General features: G+C 38.5%; 1 protein-coding gene across 2 annotated transcripts in view; it reads right to left on the reverse strand.

The window, feature by feature from the left end:
* Nucleotides 1–17,785, reverse strand: part of tnca (tenascin Ca) — a 73,415-nt gene extending 55,630 nt beyond the window's left edge. Inside the window, exons 1-3 of one of the 2 annotated variants that reach the window (XM_056745345.1) lie at nt 17,706–17,785; nt 4,901–5,023; nt 884–1,009 (exon numbers count right to left, since the gene is read on the reverse strand). The gene's annotated coding sequence lies outside the window, so the exon portion shown is untranslated. Of the gene's footprint in view, nt 1–883; nt 1,010–4,900; nt 6,536–17,705 lie in introns of those variants that run through there. The other variant, XM_056745346.1, reaches the window with a different exon arrangement.
* Nucleotides 17,786–18,896: the final 1,111 nt, after the last annotated feature.

Raw genomic sequence — 18,896 nt, forward strand, 5'->3', positions numbered from 1 at the left:
AAAAAAAGCTGTAAAAATAGGGCATCAAGTATTAAGTATTAGTATGAATGAATTTTCATTTAGTACAATTGTTTTACCTGTATTTTACATTTTGCGCTGCATTGAATTACATTTTAGCAGTAAAGGAAATGTCCGTAAAATAAACAGATAAAGTACTGCCAGAATTTCTTTTAAAGGCCTAAAACAAGTTGTATAGAAAAAAATATAATTGTGCAAACATCACAAAACTGACATTTTATTTAATTAAATTCTTTTTGAAATGGATGACTTGGCCGAAACAATTAATAAAAAGTAGCTATAAAATACTCAATAAGATGCCAGAATACATTGTAAAATATTTCAATGGTTTTAAAAAGCATCTCAGGATCAGACCTGAAGAAGCTGACCAAATGACTGAATATATATTAAAGTACATTTGTGACCCGATCAACCCCAACTTAAGTACTTTTTTTGTGATTTACTGTTTTCTAATTAAGATCATCCTACATAATGTACAAAAACATTCTGTGAAAATATAATCTTGATATCTTTAATATTGACTCAATATGCCCACGTCAAAGATTGAAGTTACAGTTAAATGAATGCTTGACATCAAACTTTGTTGCCGTTATCTCAGAATTAGGTTTGAGACTTTAGCCTGGATTTTACAGACTGTGTCACATATAGTTTAAGTCACACAAAAAGTCCTGTAGTCATTTGTGCTATTCCATAATTTTGATGAGATATGTAATCGTGTATGTGAAGTGTGAAATAAATAGTAAGTTATTTTTAATTAATTGAGAAAATGACCTTAAACTTTTGAATGTTTAAAAAATTTGATTTCTGTGTTTTTAAATGCATTTCAGCCGTATGTTCAGTGATCTTTATTTAGAATCAGACTTACTCATCTTTCCAGGCTCTTATGATTGAATCCTAATGTGATGATGTCAGACTCTCCCTTCCTCCTCCTCACAGAACGTCTCTTCTCATCTCAGGGCTCACAACAAACCCAGCATCTGTGAAAAAAAAACTAAAAACGACAAAAATTCTCGAAGCCATTCAAGAGTACACTAAACACAATAAAAACAAGCAAACAAAAAATGCTGTTTCTCTGATGCATTATAAATAAACTTATTATTTAAATAAAATTAAAGGAAATTAATGTAAACTGATTTATGGTTCATACAGCATTTTAAAAATAAAGGTGCTAAAAAAGCAATACCACAAAATAACATATTTGTGTCCGCAAATAATCTAGTGATCAAAGATTCTTAAGAACTATTTCTTTCTTACTTTCAACTATAGAACCCTTCATGCAGAAATGTTTTGTGGATATAAAAGGTTCTCTAAGAAACCATGAAAGATGAGTGTAAAAAGTAAAATCATGAAATTATAAAATCTAAGATTAAACCTATTGGATAAAAACTGCAAAGCCCTCTGTAGACTCCTCAAACAAGATGTTTAAAATCCCCCACAGAGTTTGTAGACAATGGAAAACGTGACATCATCTCCGTCTGCCAAAACAAAGTCTGCAAATCCAGGCCAATAGTTCATTAGCTCATCCATGAGGAAGAGATAAATCAGGGCTTCTGAAGCTACACGTGTGGTTCTACGGCTTTATAACGTTACTGGTTCAAATGTGCTCAGGGAAGATAAATGAGGCTATAACCACTCACAGTTATGTCTTTAAACACCCTGGCACGAAGCTAGTGAAGTTTCCAAGGTGTAAAAAGCCTCAGGGAAAAAATATCAATTTCTATACGAAGTCTTTGATCTGGAACCTTCAGGTTTGACCCTTTATGACAGAACAGAGGAACTTGGATTCCTAATTCTTATATACTGTAATGTGAAGGTCTAAAGGCATTTTAAAGTATTTTAATGATGACAACTAGGCACCTTAATGTCAAGAAATTATCTTTATGTCAACAACATATATGATTTTGACATTTCAACAGTGACCATTTCTCGTATTCAACAGTGTATGAGGTATTCAATAGTGAACAGGGCCCAAAAACTTTGTGACAAACAAATGTGACCCTGGACCACAAAACCAGCCATAAGGGTCATCCGAACATCATCTAAAGGTTAAATAAGCTTTCCGTTAATGTACAGTTTGTAAGGATAGGACAATATTTGGCCGAGATAAAACTATTCGAAACTCTGGCATCTAAGGGTGCAAAAAATCCAAATCTTGAGAAAATCGCCTTTAAGTTGTCCACCAGAAGCGCTGTAGCAAGCCGTTACCAAGAAGAAGCTGGTTTGTTTTAACGCTCTCTATTGGCTTAGCGCTGTAATAACGTTGTGGAGAGTAAATGAACTCGAAAGCTGAAACTCTAAGCTTTACATAGATACCAAACTTGAGTGGGTAATTCTTAAAGAGTGGGCAAAAGCAGGTGAAGTTTGTAGACGTGTTTCCCATCATTTTTGTCCGCAATTTTGCAGCATCCACTCACAAAAATGAAGATATTTAGTACATTTCCTACCGTAAATATATCAAAACTTAATGGAACATGATCTTTATTTAATATCCTAATGATTTTTGCCACAAAGGAAAAAACTATAATTTTGACAAATTCCATTTAGTTTATCTAAAAAAAGTACAGTCCACCCAAAACTGAAAATTTAAACCTGGATGACGATCTTCTGCAGAACACAAAAGAAGATGTTTGTGATTCATTGAAGAAAGAGGTTACAGGTTTTGACTGACAGGAGGGTAAATAAATGATTTTTCTTTTGTTTTGGAGTGAACTGTCCTTTTCAGACGAACCGTGCAGGTGAACTCAAGAATTACAGTTTAATATTCCAGTATCAGCTTACTCTGGCAAAACTCAATGTCCCTCCAAGATCTTCCGATACCATAAGGTGCACTTTCTATTTTCCACTTCTGTACTTCATATATCTCTCTGACATTATTAGCGTACAGCAGTCAGATGTGTTCGCTCACTCTTGGGGAGGTTTTCTTGCCAGATTCAGACACAGGTGCTCAAGAATGTTGATGTTTTCCACACACAGACCCTCATTTATACAGCTCTGATGGGCAGAGGACTCTCACCGGCAGATTTTATTGTAGTTCCTTCTGTTCCCACATTTATTTACCCTTAAGATGATGAAATAGTGCTTTTTTTGTAACTGCATTTCTTTCTATAGGGCTCTTCCCCATGTCCCCATCCCTTTAAAATTTTAAGTACAGTCAATTTTATTAGCATTTCAACAAACTGTTTTAACATTTGAAATGCATTTAGTTCTCAAAATAAGATGAGAAATTTCAACTATTGTGTTTTTTTAAAAATCAACATTTAAAAAAGTTAAGTTGGAATGACTTAGTCAATTTGATTGTTCTTAAAGTCCCTGTGAACGGAAGTTGCGAACGTTTTTACATGTTTTGACAAATTTCCCAGTGAAATGGAATTTCTGATGAGAAAAATAGGTGCTTTCGTCTTTCGCTGCAATGTGTTTGGATGTATAAAAACAGCCGTTGCATTTTGAAATGGAACTGGCAGCAGACTGACAGTTGAAGGGGAAGTTAACGGATGCTCCGCCCAAGCCGTCTAACATACGTCATTTAACACAGAAAGTCATTACAGGAAGGAAGTGCCAGATTTGAACTCAAGATTATGAAGGCAAAATAATTTTAAAAGAGAATGACCCACATTGATAAACTATTTACAATAAACTAAAGTTTTGTCCAATTTCCCGGTACTTTGGGTCCAAGTCGCTACCTAAAAACAAAAAAGGTTTACAGTACCTAATTTTCATATTTACCGGGTTGCATAAAGCACTTTAAGTTTTTCCCTTAAGTGTGACACGTAAGGGGTGATTTCCCTTTACCAAAGACCATAGGGTAATAACTTAAGTAAAACTTAAGGTATATTAAGGGTACACTTAAGGGAAAATTACACTTAAGGTGCTTTATGCAACCGGGCCCCGGTACCACTGACGTTTCGGGTCTACCTGGTACTGATGCGTTGTCTGACAGGTTGTCGGAAACTTCTTATGGGCCCAATAAGACGTGATGAGCGGATAAGCGCGGTTCTGATCCACAAGAGATACACGCAGAAATACTTCAGATTTAAGTCATATCACAAAGAAAACTGAGATTTGTGGTGAAAGGTGGAAACATCCGAATTTATTTATACAGTTCAAGTGGTAAGTTTCGAATCTGTTAGTGGTTACATTCTGAAAGCTGTAGCATGTAAAGCTGAATGTTACATTAAAATGAACGTCCCTGTTTGGGTGTTCATTTGTTAGTGCCAAGGCTAATCCAGTGTCATTATTAACCATTTAATGCTTTTATAACTGTTATAGGTTAAAATAAATGGGAGGAGATGGTGGGGTTTACAGTAGGCTATTGTATACATCTGAAATCTATGTGCTAGAAAACAATAGATGTATGACTGTGTAGGCTTTTATTCTAGAATATTTAACTCTTTTTAGGTTCAAAATGCCAAATTTAAGTCTAACCAATGAAAAATCTATCTGTTCCATTTACTATTTTAATACACAGATACCTTTATTTAAGTTTTCTTTTGTAAATGTTGCATATGTACCGTGGAATTTTACTGGTATTGGTACGGACTACTGACATTTTGGTTCCCTGACTAAACTACAATAAACGCTTCAATATTCATAAAAATAGGCATTGTAATTTGTAATTTCACTGGGACTTTAAAGTGACAATGTGGAGATTGTTGCGGCATGTAGTGGCAAGGTTGTGAATTGGAATTGTTGGGTTTCGACCCATGGTTAGATGAAATATGCTGTGTTTCTACAACCCATGGTTGATGTGGATGGCATCATGGTACCCAGGAGACACAATCTTTTATCTTCCGTGAAAAAGGCACGATCTGCATCCCTCTTTCTTCTGAGCTGAAATTATTACCAGCAGGTGTGTCAAATGTGAGTCAGATGCTTGTAAACTCACCCACTCCGTATTTCCGTTCATTATGAGATGGAAGAGAAGCGCACACTTCTCTTTTCCATTTACGTGTGTTTCTCAGATCTGCCATCCAATCATGCCCAGGGTTCATCCGGATGTCTGCAAAGTCTCATAAAAAGGAAAAAGCACTAGATCTATTTATCTCAATTACTTCTATCAAAAGCAGATGGAAACTTTTGCTCAAGTCTCATTTGCGTCTCAGATATTTCTCCTCATAGAAAACGGTCAGAAATCTGACAAATGTCTCTGCTGACTTCTCTTCTAAAACTCTAATGAGAATGTGTGAAACTGAGCTCAGATCTGTCAAGTCTGCAATCAAAAGTCAAGATTATAAAAGATGTCAATATGAACTCAATCATTTCTCATCAAACTTACCCAAATCATACAATCTAAATTCATTTTACACCTCCATTCTTCTCATGGATTTCAACAATTACACTCACATTTGTTTGTTTTTACTTCTCCTTAAAGAGTAGGTAGCATGAGATCATGAAAATGACATTTCATGCAGTCTGTTATGTTGCCGTGTTTGAAAGTAAGCTGTCTGCCAAGTTGTAAGTCCGAAGGTGAATAAATAACAAAGTTATTTGCTTGTAAAAATGGGAGTCGACTCTGAATCGCACAAACGAGACGTGAACTAGTTCACCCGCGTATCTACGTCACTATACATAGTCCCCGCCTACGTTTTGCTGAGACTGCCGGGAAAACGTATCTCTCCTCCCCCAAACACTATCGCTCGTTCGTGATGCCTGGGTATCATGTCTAGAGTCTGTGTTCTACGGTGTGACACAGTCGGTCTTATTTCAACTACCAAATGAAGAACGTCTGAGGGAAAAATGGTTACAATTCGTTTATCAAACGATACCAAAGGAGTATAAGCCCAACTGTGCGCGCCTCTTTTCACCGAACATTGGTTTAATAATCATTGCGACTCTAGTTCACTGCAGGGTGTGTGAAACGACAATCCTTGAAAGAGGGGGAAATACCAACTCTATTTGGACCTGTTAGCTCCACCGAATCACAACCTGTAAGTGTGACTTTTCATTTTTGTCTTAACTTCAAGAAATATTTCTGTACCTTATGTCTGTGTTTAGCTTATGCATATAACGCCAACATTAGCCTGTACCGTTATTTCTGGTGTGTTACAGTTTGTTTATCTTGCTATTAACTGCATTTTGACACATTTGCCGCACGTGCACCTATATAGATATATTTGGGTGATACTACAATAATTTTTCATAACGTCGACTTTCTGAAATGCTCTGTGTACCATGACAACGCACAGTTAAGACGAAATAATAGTATTACCTACGTATTAACAGTATTTTAAGAAAAAAAAAAATTTCATTGATGAGCAAAAGCACAACATCCATGTTGTCACACTGGGAGTTTTTATGACTATAGTTGTGACTTGCCACTGACTCCAGTCCTGCTCCAGTCGTGGTGGAGTTTGTTGTGGATTAGCGTCTTCTTCCTCGTCAGACTCGGGCTCAAATTGGTACGGTAAAATCGCCGCCATCTCTAGCTACACATATAATATATGTGACATCCAACCATATGTAAACCGTAATACTGTAATGATGGTAGTGGGGTTCCATTTTTCGACAAATGGTGAACGCGTTTGACCAATAACAACAGACTACACCATCTGACTAATCACATGACACAAGGTTAGCGGGTAGGCGGGGCCTAGATGGATGAATCGCGGAACGAATCATTTGAGAGTCACTCAAGAAGTAAGGTACGAATAACTGCCTATTATTACGACATTAAAGTGTTTAAACACATTGTATTTACATAAACTTGTTGTTGGACACTCCATAAACCAAAGTAGGGCCTAAAAAAACATATGCTAGTTACTATTTAACATTTTTAGACCAAGTTGTTTCTTCAATAAAAAACAACAGAGAACTCAAATCAAATCTCCTGAGCTCTGAAAAAGAAACCTCTTGGTCTGGATGTGGTCCTCCGCGCTGCATAAAAACAAAGACAGACAACTTTATAAACTCTTCGCACATCTGCTTAGACACAAACAACCAAAACATTTACATAACAAAAGCGGCAGAATCTATGGAGATTAAACTGTACGATCGGTTGAATAAGCATATTTTCTTCTCGACCTCAAACAGTCTGTGGCGTGCCAATGTTTGGGTAACACATCCAAGAAATGTCTGCCGTATTTAGTAAGTCACGTCATTTAAAAGAAAACTGCTGGATAATCCAGGTTGAGAAAAAACACTTGTGATTTATAAAAAAGAAAAAACTGTCTATGGTTTCGGAAAATCATTACGGTTCACATATGAAGCTAATGAAGATCTATGGAATCCAGCTTTAAATAGAAAGTAATAGCAGCGTGGGCCGTTCACATCAATTAACAATTCATTGCTTTTGTTATGTGTTTCCCATGAAGCTGTTACCTGGATACTCCGTTCAGAAAACCCATCTCTCCGGTTTCAGAAGCAGGCGTCTTGGCACGGAGAGACGGAACAGTCAGTCCTCTTAGGACGCCTATGACTGGAACAGCTTTCCACGCAGCTTCACGAGAATTCCAACGGGTGTAAATTACTAAAACATTTGTGGAGAACACATGGCAGAGAGAAACAGAGCCATGTTTGGTCTCCAATGCATCTTCCATTCTGTGTACCAAACAGTGTAGAACACTAACCAATGCTTCATGATAATACTACACATATCAAAGCACTTTCACGTGGATTTCTAATTAATGTTAATCTCAGATTTCTCCTAAAATTCCTTAATAGAAATAGACACAAATGAGACCACTGTTGGAGTATAGTATAGAGTACACAGCAACCTGCTAAATTATACTGAGATCTCATGAGACACAAAGAGAAACTTGTAAAACAATAGATTTGCTATTTCCGTGATTTCATCATCTTCTATTCTAAGACACCATATACATAACACATAAACATAACACACCTAGAAGCTCGAAAGTGTTTTTGAAACTGGATATAAAAAGTGTGAATGTCAATGCACTAGACAACAATTTAACACTTTACAATAAGGTTTAATTCAGTTGCAATAATAAATACATTTGGTTTTAAGACCAAAACACAATGTTTAGTTTATAAATTGAATTAACTATATTTCGATACTATTATGAATATACAATTAAAAAGTTCTATTTTATAAAATTACATTAAATGACATGTGATTTTAGCGACATCTAGTGGTGGGATTGCGAATTGCAACTAATCACTCAATACAGACACATCCCCTCCCTATCGAAGCACTATGGTGACTGACACGGGACTAAAAAGTCATCTTCGCACTCTGTTGAGAAGTTTGTCCGTTAAAAGCTAGTGTAGAAACAACATGGCCATGATATTCCATGCAAAGGGACCCGGGTGTATGCGTTGATAAAAGATAGTTCAACCTAAAATTATAAAAACACAACGCTTCTTTATGCAAGGTCTTTATACACATGAACACATAGTTGTGAATATTATATTGCATTTCTGTCAATAGAGGCTCAAAAGAAATTTCACACACCTTTGATTATTATTTCACAGCATTACCTAAATGTCAATGCATTAAGTCTTTTTGTAAATTGTTACAGACAGCAATTTATAAGCTTTCAAAATTAACTTTTCTGTAACTAAAACTGTTGCTAATGTGCTTTTTGGTGCATGTATGAAGTCAGCTTGCCATCAAATAATTGAAGCAAACAAAACAAAAACAAAAGCATGTGAAACATTTTGCTTCAAACTGTCTTGATTTCTCTTATTGTTTCAAATGCTGTTTCTGTGACAGAATATCAGAGATAAGAACCATCAGTTTTTCTGTTAAAACAGAGCTGAGTTACTCAACATCTGGACTATAACACCCCCACCTGGTTACTGCAGGTATTCTGTGAGTTTTACCTCTCAAAGCACATATTAAACACTGCACAGACAAGAGCACTATAATCAAACCTCAAAAATAAAATATTAAATTAATCAAATTCTGAACTGAAAAAAAATGATCTTACACTTCCAGCTTTCATTCACTATAAGCCTACTATAATATAAAAATCAATATTACTTTATACCAAACAGATCTCTAATATTTCTTCAGATCTATAATTCTAAATATTAACATTAACCATATTAAACCGAGCCACAGAGAGCATGATGACAGAAATATCACAGACCTGGAGCAATGCTGCACATGTAAACATTCAAAGTCAAATTGCACTCTTTCACAGTTTACATGCCGAATTTTCACTTTACCTGCAAACTTTGCTATCTCACAAACTACATTGACTTTTATGCATATTTCAACATTAATAAGAAGCATCTGCCCTTGCACCACTCTTATAACAATATAACAATAATAAATATTTAACTCTTTATCCTTACTTACTCTTTATATATATACTTTATATATATATATATATTTACTCTATATACTTTATACTCTTTATACTTTATGCATGTGACAAAGGATCAAAGCACCGTGTTAAGATATTACAATATCAAGTACATTGTTTACAGCTTCTGTATCTGTATTTAATATTGATTTGATTGATAAATAAGCATGTTCACTGATCTTGAGAATACATTTCCACATATTAAATTGAAATAATTTACAGAAACAGACTGTTCGCCTCATAATGCAAAAAAGGCTGTAATACAAATGATATGCTGTTTGTGCTGCCTCTAAAACATGCCAGAATAAACACATACACTTTCAAAAAGAAAACCTATTGTACCTGAGGAACTGTCCTCGGTGTGTTTATGCATCCTGACATGTGACAAATAACCCCAGGCTTAAAGCTTTCATGCTCACATCATGTCCAAGTCCAAGCACAGCTTTGGGAAAGATTGAGTGACTGTCAGAGGCTCTCAGACAGACAGAAAGTGTATGTCGGTCTTCTACGAGACACATTTAAACAGGGCGTCTCCAAACCAATTCTCCTAGAAATTAGAGCTTTACTCCGCTCTTAACATTTGAAAAGAGCAATATAGACAGACGCACATATAAAAACATGAGGCCAATTTATTCAATTCAGTCCACATCTGTAGCTGGGATATAAATTAATGCTGCATACGGAAATACAAAGTTATTTTCCTCTGGGTCTTTTAGGCTGCTGAAGGGAAGCGAAATGATTAAATTATAATTACATACAAATTCATTAATATGAAAACTAGTCGGGCGAAATGGGGAACAAAAATATGTATATAAATGTCACATATTTCATTAATGCTTAACAGACTGAGAATTAGATACTCTACAGAAATGATCTCCCTTACATACCCGAGATTTCAGGTCGTATAGGTTCATCAGACACTTCTAGCCTCACCCCGACATATCCCCAAACCTGCTTTTAATACCACAAAAAGCATGTGTACTTCTGTCAAAAAATAGCTCAGTACGGCTTTTATACCAAAGGCTCGATTCTACAAATGAACAGTTATTAAAACATCCTGTGCCTATCGCGACATGTATTTATCAAAGTCATCGACCACATTAATTTGCAATTATACACACTACTCACCCGATCAATTATATTGATCTCATAAATATGTAAATAAAAACATTAATCCAGGGTTTGTAAGTATATACAGTGTGAAATAATCACACACACAAAACAACAAGGTTTAAAGAACAATTGACATAAATAAACATTTGAAAGTCATTACAGCGTTCAAGAAATGAGGAAAATTCATGCTACACACCTCTTCATCAATATCTGCATCATATAAACTGATCTATAGATGGTTTCAGCTGCAACAACATAAACAAACGTAACACCCAAACTTAATTTCCAAGAGACCTCTGCAAAGAATCAATAAATGTTGAGTAGTTTTAATTTAAAATAATACAATATTAATATACAATAAAATATTACTGTAAATTAATGTTAATATAAATAAAATATAAAATAAAAATTGCTATATTTTAACCAAACACAGGCTGAAAGTTAACTTTGGCTCAGGCGTTTGTGTCCAATGAAACCATCTAATTTGATTTAATTTGTGTCAATGTGCAACACCTAGACATTTTCATCGGACGCACACGCCTGGCCCGAAATTAACTGTGTTTGTTCATTGGTCTGGCAAGTGGTAAAAGAGTACATAACTAGGTATTTTTAAGGTTCTTCTTTGGTTTATGGAGTGTCCAACAACAAGTTTATGTACAGAGAATGTGTAAAAACACTATTGTTTCCTAATAATAGGTAATTATTCTTATCTTACTTCTTGACTGACTGTCTAATCCCCTCCTTTCCGCTAGCCTAGTCAGATGTGATTGGTCAGACGGTCTACAGCAAATGAGGCTCACGAGCTACTGTGTTTTGGGGAGAAGAGTTTAATTTTTGTGGGCAGTCCTAGCAAAACGTATATATAGTGATGTAATGTAGTGACGTAAATCCGTGGCGGTTTTGCAAATCAGACTAGGTACGACTCTTTTGCGTGATTCAGAGTCGATTGCCTTTCTTCCAAGCCAATAACTTTGTTGTTCATTTACCTTCGGATTTACATTTTGGCAGACTGCTCACTTTTAAACACGGCAACATTACACACTGCATGAAATGTAATTTTCATGATCTCATGTTATGTACTCTATAATAATATACATGTATATTTAATTTAATTCATATCACTATTTTATTGTCTAATAATTATATGAAATAAACAATTTGTTTATTTAATTGTATATTATTGTTATTAAATAAACGATTTGTTAAATTGGTCGTGCAACTTTGTCACATTTATGTTTAGCCAAGTAACAGTTCTTCTTCTGGTAACTCAAAATTTACTTTTTACTAGCAGGCTAACATAATTTACTTGTTGTTTTACTGTAATATTTTAAGAAATAATATGCAGGGACCCTATACTTTGGGGATGTTCACTGGAATTTGAGTTTGGGGTACAAAAGCGTGCCTACGTCGACCACATCCCCTGCACCAGCATCCCTCTCCAGATTCACCCGTTCACGATCCCCAGACTTTTGAACTACACTACTCATAAACCTTTTCAAGCCACACCGTTCATAATTGCACACAAAGCTGTAGACCATTTAGCCGATTTCTGCCCATGTTCTTTCTCAGGTCTACTCGTGCTTATGTTCGTTTAGTGCCGACCCAGTAGTTATATTTTACCCGTGTACCTGTTCACTTGTGGATTAAGTACCTGTTTACTTGTGGATTTTTTATTTGTTACCCGGGATAACTTACCTGTTTGATTTGTGGTCCACTTACCCGTTCACCTCTGGACATGAAATAAACTATACAGTGTCCAGTAAACCTGCTGACACATGCGCAGTTGTAATGAAGCACTTGCATCTTGAGGATCCATGTGCAGCTTTATTGAACCCAAAATTGTACAAGCAGAATTAATCACCAGAAAACACAATATCGAAGGCAAGACAGTTCGTAATCTAATCGCAGGCATGGGTCGGGGCAGGCAGCAGACAATCTTTAAATCCAGTGGCAGGCGTAAATTGAGGCAGGCGGCAAACAATCTTGAATTCCAGTAACCAGAGATCAGAGTCCAAAGACAAGCAGTAAACAAACACGAACGGTATATAGGCAATCCAAAGAAAATACACAGAAAGGCAGTTAGTATGAGATACAGCTCAGAAATGTTAACCAGGGCCAAACAAGACTTCGCAAAGATCCAAGGAGGGCACATGACTTAAATAACTCCCACGATGAAGTTCAGGTGTGCAAGTAATCAGAAACAGGCATGTGGGAAATGGAGTCCAAATAGGTTCAATATTCTCGGGAGGGAGCCCTCTGGTGGCGAACGGAAGAGTCTGCAAGAACCTCATTCGTGACAGAGCCCCCTGCGAGCGGCTCCTGACACAAGGAGGCAAAGACGCAGGGGTCTTCCACGTGGTCGGGGTGCCGGTCTCTCCGGATGCGCTCTATGAAACTCTGCAATGAGAGTGGGATCAAGGACCTAATCTACCTCGTTAACCCAGGAACGCTCCTCCGGCCCATACCCCTCCCAATCCACCAAATATTGTAGGATTCTTCCCCGGCGCCTGGAATCGAGAAGGTCGTGGACCTGATACGCCTCCTCGCCATCCACTAGGATGGGTGGGGGACCCCGAACACCAGTCTGCTCCTCCTCTCCCGCTCTCGGACCACCAGTGGGTTTCAGGAGTTAGACATGAAACCTAGGAGAGATCCGATAATTAGATGGCAATTCAAGATGAAAAGAAACTGGTGTAATTTGTCTGATAATTTTGAAAGGACCCACATACCTGGGTCTGAGTTTCTTGCACGGCAACCTGAGATGAATATCTCTAGTGGAGAGCCAGACCCATTGACCTGGAGTATATACTGGATTTGGACGGCGTTGGTGATCGGCCTGCATCTTCTGTCTCCTGACAGCACGTAGAAGGTGTGTATGAGCATGATTCCAGATCTCCTCACTTCTCTGAAGCCAGCTATTAACAGCAGGTAACTCGGTGGGATCCCCAGACCATGGAAAAAACGGGGGTTGAAAACCCTGTATACATTGGAATGGCGTCAGTCCTGTAGAGGGTTTCTGAAGTGAATTCTCTGCGTATTCTGCCCACATAAGGTAACGACTCCAGTCCATTTGATTTTGTTGACAATACGATCTGAGGAAATGGATGATCTCTTGATTAAGACGTTCAGTGTTTCCATTAGATTGTCTTCAGGGATACCATAAAAACGAAAAATGGAATTACAAATAACCTCTGCTGTCTCCAGTGCAGAAGGCAGTTTGGGAAGGGGAATGAGACAACAGGCCTTGGAGAAACGATAAATAACAGTGAGTAAAGTGGTATTACCATTAGACTCAGGAAGGTCCGTAATGAAGTCAAAGGCAATATGGGACCACGGACGGCGAGTGGGTAATGGTTGCAGTAAACCCGCTGGTAGTTGCTTGGAGGATTTGTTTGTGTTACAAGTAATGCATTCGTGAACACATTTTATGGTATCAGCACGCATGGTGGACCACCAGAAGCTGTTCTGAAGGAGTTGGTAGGTGGGAGTAATTCCAGGATGACCAGAGATGGGGGCAGAATGTACATGTAGAATTACCCTTTTACGTAAGTCCAGCGGTACAAAGGTCCTGTCATGAGGGCATTCAGGGGGAGTGGGCTCTTGTGCATTGGCCTGTGCCAGCTCGGTCATAATATCCCATTGAATAGGGGCCACGATTATAGATTCAGGCAGAAGATTAGCATTAGATATGTCGAAGGAAATTTTTTTTCATAAAATGAAAAAACTAAACAAGCCTATAAAATACAACAGTTTAAATCAAAATACAGCAAATGAAAAGATAAAATCAAAATAAATAGGCTTTTACTTGTAAAGTAGGTTTTAACTGGCAACTCGTACTGCTTGTAGAATTTCTGAAGCATTCACTTAAACAGCGTTTTTTCGACCGTGCGGAATGGAACCACTTCCTCAACTAGATACTATGTAACGGCGGCTGTAAGGCATTTATGCGTGTTCCTTTCACAACGGTTTTCGATAGATTTTGCAAAGGATTCAGCTACTCCTAACTGTCGACTGGTACCGGCCTCGGCTGTCATTTTTGAGGTTGCTCCGCGACTTGACGCGTGTGAAGGCAGCTGCGTTTCGTGTTACAGGCAACTTTTTTCTGCAAATCGGCTCATCTAAATTAGCTGGCTCTCCCTTTCGGTTCAAACCCAAAGTATTCCCAAACTGGCGACGTTACATGACACCTGCCATTGCGTCCATCTTTAAAACACCCGATACTAACAGTTGGTGGGACAATGATACACGTAACACTTGTATTCGTCATTAGTTTATTAAACATTCATTGCAGAATGCAAAGGTGTAAAAAAGAACAGCATACCCTAATGCCATACCCAAAAAAGGTGGTTGCCGCGGTTTCTGCGGTTGCGTTCCTGTCCCTGCGGTTGGCTTGTCAGTAGCGCGGTAGTGCAAAACAGCGGTTACCGCGACAGCTCTACTTGGGAGTTATTGAGTGCGGGACTAGGTCTATGGCACAGTCTACTGGTCGGTGAGGAGGAAGTTCAGAGGTAGATTCAACCTTTACTGTGGCAGACTGAATGGGAAGTGACAAGTTGGTTGTGATGCACTTGGAGTAACACATAGGATCCCATTGCATGATTCGACATTCCTTCCGTGAGATGAGCGGGTTATGTTGATGTAACCAAGGTAAACCAAGAAAAATGTGGTTGTGAGTTGATGTGATGACGTAGAACTGTATAATTTTAGTGTGCATAATCTAAGTTACCAGTTGTAAATAGATGGTGACATGCGCAATCTTTCCATCTCCGAGTGGGTGTCCGTCTAGCGCCTCCACTGACAAATGAGAAATACAACCAGTTAACGGAAGTCGATGTCGTTGAACAAATTCTTGTGATATGAAATTTCCCGCTGCCCCAGAATCAATTAAGGCTGATGAGACGATCTCTCTGCTCTCTACTTTCAACATTACAGACACTTTCATACAAGAGTTAGAATGATGCAATTGAACGCACGGACTCACCGATGATGTTTTATGTCGAAATGGTCTCGTTGGACATGTTGCTATCAAATGACCCTCCTGACCACAGTAAAGACACAGATGCAAACGTAGTCGGCGATTTCGTTCTTCAGGAGTTAGGTGAGTGTAACCAAGCTGAATAGGTTCTGCCGGAGGTGTAGAAAAAGGGATAAAAGTACTGGATGTCGTCTTTTGAATCGGACGACGTGAACGAATGAGATTGTCAATCTGTATTGCGAGATCAATGAACTGACTGAGTGTTCTTCCCTCGTCTCTACAGGCTTGTTCAGCTTGAAGTTCTAGACTAAGCCCTTTACGAAAAAGTAGTTTTAATGTGCTCTCCACCCAGTCGGTTTGTGCTGCAAGCGTGCGAAATGTTAAAGCAAGTACTCAAGTAGCCGGTCATCCGCATCCTTGCCTCCTTCAGAATGTTCAAAAATCTCCCTGAACCGCAGCAGGAAGTTATCAAATGTAGGAAAAGCTGTACCGTCATGCCTCTAGACCGCCGTCAACCATTCTAGAGCCTTGCCCTTGAGAAGTGAACAGACTAGTGAAATCTTACTAGAGTGTGATGAATACGTCGCTGGTTGTTGGTTGATAAACAAAAAGCACTGTAATAAAAATCCCTTACATTCACTTGTGTCGCCGTCAAATTTATCAGGCAAAGCCAGGCGAGGGTTCACAGATGGTAGCACTTGAGATAATGTCTGATTAACTTCCTGTGATTGAACGGGTACTGGGTTTGCTGGCGTTAATCTCAGCGTTTGAAGTGTCCTGACAAGTTCCTCCGTTAGTGTGGTTAGATGAGTCAGCTGATGTTGATGAATGGCGGGTTGGTTTGCCTGGACAGATAATTCTGAAGAAATCTGTTCCATAGCTGCTGGATCGTGGGTTGGCGAAGTCTTATGTAATGAAGCACTCCCATCTTGAGGATCCATGTGCAGCTTTATTGAACCCAAAGTTGTACAAGCAGAATCAATCACCAGCAAACACAATATCGAAGGCAAGACAGTTTGTAATCCAATAGCAGGCATGGGTCGGGGCAGGCAGCAGACAATCTTGAATTCCAGTAACCAGAGATCAGAGTCCAAAGACAAGCAGCAAACAAACACAAACGGTATAGGCAATCCAAAGGAAATACACAGAAAGAAAGTTAGAATGAGATACAGCTCAGAAATGTTAACCGGGGCCAAACAAGACTTCGCAAAGATCCAAGGAGTGCACATGACTTAAATAGCTCCCACAATGATGTTCAGGTGTTCAAGTAATCAGCAACAGGCATGTGGGAAATGGAGTCCAAATAGGTTCAATATTCTGGGGAGGGAGCCCTCTGGTGGTGAATGGAAGAGTCCTCAGGAACCTCATTTGTGACAGCAGTAACATTTGTTTATGTTATTGCTTTGAAATCATCTATAGATGCCAACTTCTTGCTTTAGGTTAAACAGTAAAAAATTTTTTGCTGCCTTCAATTTTTAAGCCAACCATGGGCGTCGCTAGCTCTATTTATTCAGGGCTCTATCCCCGATTGTTTGTAGACTAGCCCTGAATGTTTTGGCCTGGAAATATAATAATAGGAATTGAGTAACTGGACGTTTAAAATTAGCGGTTGACCCTGTGTACATGATGCTGACTGCAGTCTCTCTCACACACGCCAAGTCTGATACACAATCAGAAACGCACATATACACACCGCATGACTGATTTCAACCTATCCCTAGAACATCACCATGCAGTTGAGCTGCTTGATAAAACAAAAATATTACTGTGTGAGGGTAGAGAAGACTACAGAACTGCAATGGTAATGCAATGATGGTGCCTGTCCCTCATGTGAGGTCAGTGAGTGGTTTGTGTGAATTTACGTTTTATGAGGCCGTTGTAGAAATGTGTTTTCTCTAGTAGCTCCTCACCATAGAACTAACAGCTGGCTTAGGATACTATCCCACTAAAGACTGTCCGGTTAGACACCAAATGAGGGGCCACTTGCCTTATGAAAACAACCTATTTATTGTCACCACTCACAAGACTGATTTGGGTGTAGTAGTTATAACAAACAGTAACAAAGATATGAATATACATAATAATAAATTACACCAGTTAAACATATTGGCAATAACAAGGCACACTTAATTAAGCTCAATAATTAAATTAAATAATAAACCATGAAGTTTAGAAGCAATACAAGACAGTTTGTAACTTCTGTCTTATATGCAACGCACAACTGTAATTTGACACCTTATAGCGCCGCTCTGTCAGGTCTACCGTCAAATATAAAAACATACAGCAGTAACCACACAGACTAACCTTAACATAAACCCGACAAAACTCACCTGAACGCATTCTTTGTTGTTTTTAAGAGACGTTCCAAAACTAACGTCTAGAGAAATGTTTCTGCAACTTATTCCCAAATGTCAGTGTGAGTGCGTGTTCAAGTGAATGAAATGCGTTTCCGGCTCTGATCAATTTGAAAATTCCTGTCACAGCGTGTGTATCTGCATGAACACGTGTGTGCTTGAGATGGAGATCGCAGATATTCCATTAATGAAGACCAGGCTCGGTCCAATCACGAGTGGTGCTGGTCGAGAGAGCCCGACCGTGTGTGGACTGCAGGTGGCGTGGCACAGACCAAAACATGTCGCAAACGTTCACAGGACACCTTTATGTCGAATAGAGGCGCTCGTTTTCACTGCAGAACACAGACAGCAAATATAAAGTGACAGGTTCATGCGTCTTCGTTTAAGTTCTATTTCCCACAGTCGTGAAGCTGTCTTGCACATCTCGCATTTTGCTGCTCATGTAAAATAAATCTATCATGAACTTCTGCATTCGTACGAATTGATTATGAGACACTTCAAATTTCAAAACAAAGCGGATGTAATATGGACACGCACGCATAAACAAATAAAAAAAATGCAAGACTTTACATATTTATCGCTGAATGTGTAGCTATTTCTGGCAGAGAAAGCGAAGCAGTTGTTTGCGTATTCATCTCTCGAAGGAATTCAATGACACTCCATATTAAAGCGAGAACAAGGCATCGGCGCTGTATAGATGAATTCACCTGTCAGTTAGAAAATGGCAGAGACAGTCTTTATTCTGCACCAACGCATCACTGAAGCGTTACGCATCTGCAGGTTTGCCTATCGATCTTATTTAATGTCACCCTCCATTTCTATGCAAATATATACAGTAAAGACTAAAGCGTGTGGACACTTTGCGGGCAAGTTTGTGAAACGTCACTACCAGTGGCGTTGCTAGGCCCTTTTTAGGGGAGCTAAAGCCCCCCTAAAGTTCTAGCTCAGTCCCCCCTAAAATATTGTGTGTTATGTAATCTGTACAAGAATTCTAGATCGCTTTATAGCCCCCTTTAAAACTCTTATTATGTAAACGGCGTTAGGCTGCGTTATTTAGCGCATTCTTCAGTTCACACAGTAGCACATTGGAGTTAACGTCATTAGCAGTAACGTTATAAGGTGTGTTCATTAACATGACGTCTGCCTTTTTGCCATTCTTTGTTATAA

This window comes from Triplophysa dalaica, chromosome 4 (genome assembly GCF_015846415.1).
Source record: "Triplophysa dalaica isolate WHDGS20190420 chromosome 4, ASM1584641v1, whole genome shotgun sequence".
NCBI classification, from domain to species: Eukaryota; Metazoa; Chordata; class Actinopteri; order Cypriniformes; family Nemacheilidae; genus Triplophysa; species Triplophysa dalaica.